The sequence below is a fragment of the Ictalurus furcatus genome, chromosome 2 (genome assembly GCF_023375685.1).
Source record: "Ictalurus furcatus strain D&B chromosome 2, Billie_1.0, whole genome shotgun sequence".
In the NCBI taxonomy this organism is placed as follows: Eukaryota; Metazoa; Chordata; class Actinopteri; order Siluriformes; family Ictaluridae; genus Ictalurus; species Ictalurus furcatus.
The window spans coordinates 39,620,740-39,630,739 of NC_071256.1; the positions used below are offsets into that span (position 1 = coordinate 39,620,740).

A 10,000-nucleotide genomic window follows, 5' to 3' on the forward strand; every position below is an offset into this window, starting at 1 on the left:
TAAGCGTCTGCACCTGACGGAGCTCGGTAGGAGAGTGTTATTAAACGTCTGCACCTGACGGAGCTCGGTAGGAGAGTGTTATTAAGCGCCTGCACCTGACGGAGCTCAGTAGGAGAGTGTTATTAAGCGTCTGCACCTGACGGAGCTCGGTAGGAGAGTGTTATTAAGCGTCTGCACCTGACGGAGCTCGGTAGGAGAGTGTTATTAAACGTCTGCACCTGACGGAGCTCGGTAGGAGAGTGTTATTAAACGTCTGCACCTGACGGAGCTCGGTAGGAGAGTGTTATTAAGCGTCTGCACCTGACGGAGCTCGGTAGGAGAGTGTTATTAAGCGTCTGCACATGACGGAGCTCGGTAGGAGAGTGTTATTAAGCGTCTCCACCTGACGGAGCTCGGTAGGAGAGTGTTATTAAACGTCTCCACCTGACGGAGCTCGGTAGGAGAGTGTTATTAAACGTCTCCACCTGACGGAGCTCGGTAGGAGAGTGTTATTAAACGTCTCCACCTGACGGAGCTCGGTAGGAGAGTGTTATTAAACGTCTGCACCTGACGGAGCTCGGTAGGAGAGTGTTATTAAGCGTCTGCACCTGACGGAGCTCGGTAGGAGAGTGTTATTAAACGTCTCCACCTGACGGAGCTCGGTAGGAGAGTGTTATTAAACGTCTGCACCTGACGGAGCTCGGTAGGAGAGTGTTATTAAGCGTCTGCACCTGACGGAGCTCGGTAGGAGAGTGTTATTAAGCGTCTCCACCTGACGGAGCTCGGTAGGAGAGTGTTATTAAGCATCTGCACCTGACGGAGCTCGGTAGGAGAGTGTTATTAAACGTCTGCACCTGACGGAGCTCGGTAGGAGAGTGTTATTAAACGTCTCCACCTGACGGAGCTCGGTAGGAGAGTGTTATTAAGCGTCTGCACCTGACGGAGCTCGGTAGGAGAGTGTTATTAAGCGTCTGCACCTGACGGAGCTCGGTAGGAGAGTGTTATTAAGCGTCTCCACCTGACGGAGCTCGGTAGGAGAGTGTTATTAAGCGTCTGCACCTGACGGAGCTCGGTAGGAGAGTGTTATTAAACGTCTGCACCTGACGGAGCTCGGTAGGAGAGTGTTATTAAGCGTCTGCACCTGACGGAGCTCGGTAGGAGAGTGTTATTAAACGTCTCCACCTGACGGAGCTCGGTAGGAGAGTGTTATTAAGCGTCTGCACCTGACGGAGCTCGGTAGGAGAGTGTTATTAAGCGTCTGCACCTGACGGAGCTCGGTAGGAGAGTGTTATTAAGCGTCTCCACCTGACGGAGCTCGGTAGGAGAGTGTTATTAAGCGTCTGCACCTGACGGAGCTCGGTAGGAGAGTGTTATTAAACGTCTGCACCTGACGGAGCTCGGTAGGAGAGTGTTATTAAACGTCTCCACCTGACGGAGCTCGGTAGGAGAGTGTTATTAAGCGTCTGCACCTGACGGAGCTCGGTAGGAGAGTGTTATTAAGCGTCTCCACCTGACGGAGCTCGGTAGGAGAGTGTTATTAAGCGTCTGCACCTGACGGAGCTCGGTAGGAGAGTGTTATTAAGCGTCTGCACCTGACGGAGCTCGGTAGGAGAGTGTTATTAAACGTCTGCACCTGACGGAGCTCGGTAGGAGAGTGTTATTAAACGTCTGCACCTGACGGAGCTCGGTAGGAGAGTGTTATTAAGCGTCTGCACCTGACGGAGCTCGGTAGGAGAGTGTTATTAAGCGTCTCCACCTGACGGAGCTCGGTAGGAGAGTGTTATTAAACGTCTCCACCTGACGGAGCTCGGTAGGAGAGTGTTATTAAGCGTCTGCACCTGACGGAGCTCGGTAGGAGAGTGTTATTAAGCGTCTGCACCTGACGGAGCTCGGTAGGAGAGTGTTATTAAGCGTCTGCACCTGACGGAGCTCGGTAGGAGAGTGTTATTAAGCGTCTCCACCTGACGGAGCTCGGTAGGAGAGTGTTATTAAACGTCTCCACCTGACGGAGCTCGGTAGGAGAGTGTTATTAAGCGTCTGCACCTGACGGAGCTCGGTAGGAGAGTGTTATTAAGCGTCTGCACCTGACGGAGCTCGGTAGGAGAGTGTTATTAAACGTCTGCACCTGACGGAGCTCGGTAGGAGAGTGTTATTAAACGTCTCCACCTGACGGAGCTCGGTAGGAGAGTGTTATTAAGCGTCTGCACCTGACGGAGCTCGGTAGGAGAGTGTTATTAAGCGTCTCCACCTGACGGAGCTCGGTAGGAGAGTGTTATTAAGCGTCTGCACCTGACGGAGCTCGGTAGGAGAGTGTTATTAAGCGTCTGCACCTGACGGAGCTCGGTAGGAGAGTGTTATTAAACGTCTGCACCTGACGGAGCTCGGTAGGAGAGTGTTATTAAACGTCTGCACCTGACGGAGCTCGGTAGGAGAGTGTTATTAAGCGTCTGCACCTGACGGAGCTCGGTAGGAGAGTGTTATTAAGCGTCTCCACCTGACGGAGCTCGGTAGGAGAGTGTTATTAAACGTCTCCACCTGACGGAGCTCGGTAGGAGAGTGTTATTAAGCGTCTGCACCTGACGGAGCTCGGTAGGAGAGTGTTATTAAGCGTCTGCACCTGACGGAGCTCGGTAGGAGAGTGTTATTAAGCGTCTGCACCTGACGGAGCTCGGTAGGAGAGTGTTATTAAGCATCTGCACCTGACGGAGCTCGGTAGGAGAGTGTTATTAAACGTCTGCACCTGACGGAGCTCGGTAGGAGAGTGTTATTAAGCGTCTGCACCTGACGGAGCTCGGTAGGAGAGTGTTATTAAGCGTCTGCACCTGACGGAGCTCGGTAGGAGAGTGTTATTAAGCGTCTCCACCTGACGGAGCTCGGTAGGAGAGTGTTATTAAGCGTCTGCACCTGACGGAGCTCGGTAGGAGAGTGTTATTAAACGTCTGCACCTGACGGAGCTCGGTAGGAGAGTGTTATTAAGCGTCTGCACCTGACGGAGCTCGGTAGGAGAGTGTTATTAAACGTCTCCACCTGACGGAGCTCGGTAGGAGAGTGTTATTAAGCGTCTGCACCTGACGGAGCTCGGTAGGAGAGTGTTATTAAGCGTCTGCACCTGACGGAGCTCGGTAGGAGAGTGTTATTAAGCGTCTCCACCTGACGGAGCTCGGTAGGAGAGTGTTATTAAGCGTCTGCACCTGACGGAGCTCGGTAGGAGAGTGTTATTAAACGTCTGCACCTGACGGAGCTCGGTAGGAGAGTGTTATTAAGCATCTGCACCTGACGGAGCTCGGTAGGAGAGTGTTATTAAACGTCTGCACCTGACGGAGCTCGGTAGGAGAGTGTTATTAAACGTCTCCACCTGACGGAGCTCGGTAGGAGAGTGTTATTAAGCGTCTGCACCTGACGGAGCTCGGTAGGAGAGTGTTATTAAGCGTCTCCACCTGACGGAGCTCGGTAGGAGAGTGTTATTAAGCGTCTGCACCTGACGGAGCTCGGTAGGAGAGTGTTATTAAGCGTCTGCACCTGACGGAGCTCGGTAGGAGAGTGTTATTAAACGTCTGCACCTGACGGAGCTCGGTAGGAGAGTGTTATTAAACGTCTGCACCTGACGGAGCTCGGTAGGAGAGTGTTATTAAGCGTCTGCACCTGACGGAGCTCGGTAGGAGAGTGTTATTAAGCGTCTCCACCTGACGGAGCTCGGTAGGAGAGTGTTATTAAACGTCTCCACCTGACGGAGCTCGGTAGGAGAGTGTTATTAAGCGTCTGCACCTGACGGAGCTCGGTAGGAGAGTGTTATTAAGCGTCTGCACCTGACGGAGCTCGGTAGGAGAGTGTTATTAAGCGTCTGCACCTGACGGAGCTCGGTAGGAGAGTGTTATTAAGCGTCTGCACCTGACGGAGCTCGGTAGGAGAGTGTTATTAAACGTCTGCACCTGACGGAGCTCGGTAGGAGAGTGTTATTAAACGTCTGCACCTGACGGAGCTCGGTAGGAGAGTGTTATTAAACGTCTGCACCTGACGGAGCTCGGTAGGAGAGTGTTATTAAACGTCTCCACCTGACGGAGCTCGGTAGGAGAGTGTTATTAAGCGTCTGCACCTGACGGAGCTCGGTAGGAGAGTGTTATTAAACGTCTCCACCTGACGGAGCTCGGTAGGAGAGTGTTATTAAACGTCTGCACCTGACGGAGCTCGGTAGGAGAGTGTTATTAAGCGTCTGCACCTGACGGAGCTCGGTAGGAGAGTGTTATTAAACGTCTCCACCTGACGGAGCTCGGTAGGAGAGTGTTATTAAACGTCTCCACCTGACGGAGCTCGGTAGGAGAGTGTTATTAAGCGTCTGCACCTGACGGAGCTCGGTAGGAGAGTGTTATTAAGCGTCTGCACCTGACGGAGCTCGGTAGGAGAGTGTTATTAAACGTCTGCACCTGACGGAGCTCGGTAGGAGAGTGTTATTAAGCGTCTCCACCTGACGGAGCTCGGTAGGAGAGTGTTATTAAGCGTCTGCACCTGACGGAGCTCGGTAGGAGAGTGTTATTAAGCGTCTGCACCTGACGGAGCTCGGTAGGAGAGTGTTATTAAGCGTCTCCACCTGACGGAGCTCGGTAGGAGAGTGTTATTAAGCGTCTGCACCTGACGGAGCTCGGTAGGAGAGTGTTATTAAACGTCTGCACCTGACGGAGCTCGGTAGGAGAGTGTTATTAAACGTCTCCACCTGACGGAGCTCGGTAGGAGAGTGTTATTAAACGTCTGCACCTGACGGAGCTCGGTAGGAGAGTGTTATTAAGCGTCTGCACCTGACGGAGCTCGGTAGGAGAGTGTTATTAAGCGTCTGCACCTGACGGAGCTCGGTAGGAGAGTGTTATTAAACGTCTGCACCTGACGGAGCTCGGTAGGAGAGTGTTATTAAGCGTCTCCACCTGACGGAGCTCGGTAGGAGAGTGTTATTAAGCGTCTGCACCTGACGGAGCTCGGTAGGAGAGTGTTATTAAGCGTCTCCACCTGACGGAGCTCGGTAGGAGAGTGTTATTAAGCGTCTGCACCTGACGGAGCTCGGTAGGAGAGTGTTATTAAACGTCTGCACCTGACGGAGCTCGGTAGGAGAGTGTTATTAAGCGTCTGCACCTGACGGAGCTCGGTAGGAGAGTGTTATTAAACGTCTGCACCTGACGGAGCTCGGTAGGAGAGTGTTATTAAGCGTCTGCACCTGACGGAGCTCGGTAGGAGAGTGTTATTAAGCGTCTCCACCTGACGGAGCTCGGTAGGAGAGTGTTATTAAGCGTCTGCACCTGACGGAGCTCGGTAGGAGAGTGTTATTAAACGTCTCCACCTGACGGAGCTCGGTAGGAGAGTGTTATTAAGCGTCTGCACCTGACGGAGCTCGGTAGGAGAGTGTTATTAAGCGTCTGCACCTGACGGAGCTCGGTAGGAGAGTGTTATTAAGCGTCTGCACATGACGGAGCTCGGTAGGAGAGTGTTATTAAACGTCTCCACCTGACGGAGCTCGGTAGGAGAGTGTTATTAAGCGTCTGCACCTGACGGAGCTCGGTAGGAGAGTGTTATTAAGCGTCTGCACATGACGGAGCTCGGTAGGAGAGTGTTATTAAACGTCTCCACCTGACGGAGCTCGGTAGGAGAGTGTTATTAAGCGTCTGCACCTGACGGAGCTCGGTAGGAGAGTGTTATTAAGCGTCTGCACCTGACGGAGCTCGGTAGGAGAGTGTTATTAAGCGTCTGCACCTGACGGAGCTCGGTAGGAGAGTGTTATTAAGCGTCTGCACCTGACGGAGCTCGGTAGGAGAGTGTAGTGTAGCGGTCGGTGAGATTGTTGGGTATGGAAGTGTTAAATCTGCGTCTAGAATGAATGCTGTTGTGATTTTTCTAGATAATCTGGATAAAGTAAATCAGGTACTTGTGAACGGAAAAGTGATTAAATGTTCCTACACATCAGTTTTGTCCCTCGCAAGTCCCGCTAAAAAGGGCGTTATTTCGAATATACCCCCGTTTCTAAAACATGAGCTTTTGGGAAAAGAGCTGGAGTGATAATGGTACACTAGTGTCTCCGATAAAGATGATTCCGTCCGGGAATCAAATACTGAATGATGGTTAAGTATCTCTTTTTTTTGCTTTCCCTTATTTTGCTTTATATTTGTTATGTGTGACATAAAGCTGGGATCCTTAAATATTAATTAATATTAGTTTAGAAACTAAATGTCATCTTCTTACACACAGTACAGCTGAGAAGCAGACCACATGGAAGAAGGAATGGGGTTTGGAGGTTTTTTCAGTCATGAGGTGGAGTTGGCGTCTTGTTTTCTAGAGACTTTTTACCCATCTCTTGTGTAACTGAGGAAATCACTGAGGGTCGTTTGTTAAAAATGCAAGCTGTATTTGAAAATATTAAATAGATTTTTATCAAAGTCTACGCTCCAACTGTAGGCATAGAAAGGATGGTTTTCTTAAACACTCTAAACACTGTAATTAGTAATTGTGGTGATGACGGATACATGTTCCCGGGTGGTGATTTTAACTGCACTGCAAACGCAATGTTAGATAGAAACCACATGGAGCCAGTAAGGGATGTGTGGTTAAATTAATCGAGGCGAATGATCTGTGTGATGTTTGGAGGCTCTTCCACACCACTCAGCGTCAGTATACGTGGGCTCATGTAAAGGATAATTCTTTGTCTTTGGCAAGGCTTGATGGATTTTATTGCTTCACACATCAAAGCAACATACTGAGAAGCTGTTCAATACACCCAGTTGGTATCTCAGACCATTCCCTTGTCCAAGTTTCCATCTTTATCAAGGATGTGAAATGTAATAGCGCCTACTGGCATTTTAATGCGTCTCTGCTGTCTGATAATGCTTTTATGGATGTTCTTGTGTATTTTTGAAGAAGTTATACAAAGACAAAATCTGAATATACTTCTTTCCAACAGTGGTGGGACATAGGGAAGGGTAAGATCAAACAGCTGTGCCTACAGTACACTCTCAATATCACAAGGGACATGACGAGGTCTGTGAAAGATTTGGAGAGTGAAATAGTGAAGCTGCAGGGTTTGGCAGACTCCAGAGGAAAAAGAGAACATTTTAAAGTTCTCAAAAGGAAAAAGTGAGCTCTATCCAACCTGTTGGTTTTTCTGCCCAAGGTGCTCTGGTTCGCTCTCGTCATCAAAACGTCGTCAAAATGGATGCACCCTCTCACTTTTTCTTCACCCTTGAACGCAGGAATGGACAGAGGAAGCTACTGCACTCTCTGCGGTCCAGCACCGGGCAGCTGCTACAGGAGTCTGCGGAGATCCGTAAATGTGCAGTTGCTTTTAATGAGAAGCTTTTTAGGAAAGAGTTCCAAGAGAAACCAGAGGTGGCGCAGTCCTTTTATGAGGGTTTACCCAAGGTCTCAGAGGAGGTCACTGCAGAGCTGGAAGCTCAAATCTCTGCTGACGAGCTACGTTTTGCGCTGCAGAGCCTAGAGAGCAGTAAGGCACCTGGCATTGATGGTCTTCCTGTGGACTTTTATAAAGTGTTCTGGCCTGTGATCGGAAAAGATCTACTGCTTGTTCTCAGAGACAGTTTGAACAAAGGACATCTACCACTGAGCTGCAGGAGAGCAATCCTTACTCTTCTCCCTAAAAAAGGAGATTTACAGGAGATCAAAAACTGGCGACCAGTGGCTCTTCTCAGTACTGACTACAAACTTTTATCAAAGGTGTTGGCCACGAGGCTGAGAAACGTTATGGAGCGTGTCGTTCATGTCGATCAGACTTATTGTATACCCAACAGGTTGATATCTGATAACATCATCCTAATTCGTGATGTTTTGGACCTCTCCAAGTCATTGGGCTGTGAAATCTGTCTGATTTCACTAGATCAGGAAAAGGTCTTTGACTGGGTTGAACATCAGTATTTGTGTTAAACGCTAGGTGCGTTCGGGTTCAGCTCTGGTTTTATAAACATGGTGCGAGTCTTGTACAGTGACATTGAGAGTATTTTAAAGATCAACGGTGGTTTAAGTGCTCCATTTAAGGTCCAGAGAGGAGTCAGACAAGGCTGTTCATTATCTGGCATGCTGTACTCCTTGGCCATAGAGCTTCTCCTACACAGATTAAGACGGTCTCTTTCAGGTGTAACCCTTCCTGGATGTGAAACAGTTTTTAAACTATCTGCTTATGCTGACGTCATCATCAAGAAACGAGAAGATATTAATAGAAAACATTAATGATTTTGGTCTTCTTCTTCTTCTTTTTGTGTCGAGGTTCCACTTCATAGTGGAGCCATCGTGGTGGAAGGCCGCTCAGCGGTATGATACTGAACGTTGCCCAGGGTGCGCCGGGGAGGCTCCTTTGGTGCACACATTCACACACTACAGACACTTTGGAAATGCCAATCCGCCTACCATGCATGTCTTTGGACTGTGGGAGGAAACCCCCGCAGCACGGGGAGAACACGCAGACTCCGCACACACAGGGCCACGGTGGGAATTGAATCCCCGACCCTGGAGGTGTGAGGCGAACGTGCTAACCACTAAGCCACCGTGCGCCGATGATTTTGGTGTTGTGTAACGATCGGTGATGAGTTAAGCGAGAAACTGGCTTTACCTGTTGGGCTGAGCTGGAACAAGGGTGGGTTTAAATATCTTGGTGTTTATCTTGGTGATGATACTTTTGTGTGAAAATTATGACAATGTTTTAGAGAAGGTTGAAGGACATCTTAAAAAATGGAAATGGATCTTGCCACACACGTCTTTCAGGGGTCGTACACTAGAGATCAATAACTTGGTGTCATCTATGCTGTGGCAGCAATTATCAGGTGTAGACCCTCCAGCACAACCGCTGGCTAGAATACAAGCAGTGATGGTGGACTTTTTCTGGGACCGTTTGCACTGGGTCCTGCAGAGTGTACTTTTTCTACCTAAAGAGGAAGGTGGGCAGGGACTCCTTCATCTCACCAGCAGGGGCGCTGCCTTCTGAATCCAGTTCATTCAGAGGCCCAGAGACCTTGTCTGGAGACCCTTAGCCCGAACCATATTGACCCGAGGCCGGAATTTGGGTCTTGCTGAGTCTTTGCGGTTGATGGACCTGAGTGCTCACAAACTGTACAATCTCCCAAAGTTCTACCAAGGACTGTTTACTGTGTGGGAGATGTTCCATAAACAGAGAAAAACAGACTGTGAGTCCCTGTCTTGGCTTTTGAAGGAACCAGTGGTGTATGGGACTCGTTTCAACGTTGAGCGTATAGCAGGACCCTTCGTGCTGCAGTTGTTCTGTTCGGCTGGGATTATCACGCTAGGACATGTGGTTGAGCGATGTGGACCTAACTTGATCGACGCTGCAGGCTTAGCCTCTCATGTGAGAGTTACATCCACCAGGGTCATAAGCCAACTGCTCACACGTGGAAGGGTGAGCTCCCAAAAACTGAACTCTCTCTGCTGAACAACTCCTGTAACGGATAACATCAAACACCTGCTGACAAACGCTTTGCTGAAGTGACCCTTCTTCCTGATTTTAAAGACTGTACGGGACAGCTGTTAGAGTCCAGAGGGACTCTCTCAAACAGGTTGGATGTCATGGGGGGAAAGTTATGTATACTTTGTAGAAGTTTTAAACAAAGGTAAACTAAGTGGTAGGGCTGACACTCCTTGGAGAGCTCATCTAGGGCTTGACAGTGAGGTCAGAGGTCAGACCTGCGTGGAGAGCGCTATACAAACCACCGCTGATTAAAAGGGTTGGAGATTTACAGTGGAGAATCTTACACGGTATTGTGGCTGTAAACGCTTTTATTTGTGTTATTAACCCCAGTGTAAGAGATGATTCTTGTTTACAGAGGGAAACAGTCCATCACTGCTGCTTGGAGTGGAACAGACTGTGCACCTTCTTTCAGCTGTTAGAACGGATCTTCACGATGTTTGGAGAAAAGTTTTCTAAGCATTTGTTTATTCTTGGTTTTAGATACAGTCAGAAGCAGAGAGTGAAATGTCTGTTATTTAATTGTGTATAAGGTCGAGCAAAAAAAGCAGAAATCTACCT

At 49.1% G+C, this 10,000-nt stretch overlaps 1 protein-coding gene across 3 annotated transcripts in view; it reads left to right on the plus strand.

Moving 5' to 3' along the window:
• Positions 1-10,000, plus strand: part of cpt1a2b (carnitine palmitoyltransferase 1A2b) — a 51,684-nt gene that overhangs the window by 6,642 nt on the left and 35,042 nt on the right. The gene's annotated exons all lie outside the window — the stretch shown is intronic.